Source organism: Miscanthus floridulus, chromosome 3, assembly GCF_019320115.1.
Source record: "Miscanthus floridulus cultivar M001 chromosome 3, ASM1932011v1, whole genome shotgun sequence".
NCBI lineage: Eukaryota > Viridiplantae > Streptophyta > Magnoliopsida > Poales > Poaceae > Miscanthus > Miscanthus floridulus.
Window position 1 is genome coordinate 11044502 of NC_089582.1, and position 209 is coordinate 11044710.

A 209-nucleotide genomic window follows, 5' to 3' on the forward strand; every position below is an offset into this window, starting at 1 on the left:
AAAGGCTTAAAAACGGTCGGCAAAGGCTTTGCCGACCGTTTTTCGCCTAGGCAGTCGGCAAAGGGGTGCCGGGAGAGAAGATGTCGGGAAAGAATTCTTTTCCGACTGCCTTCCGGACAGCAGTCGGTAAAGGCTTCCCCGACGGCCGTATAACCAGTCGGTAAAGACTCCGTCGTCGTCCCGTCCCGTCTCCTTTGCCGACTGCCAGG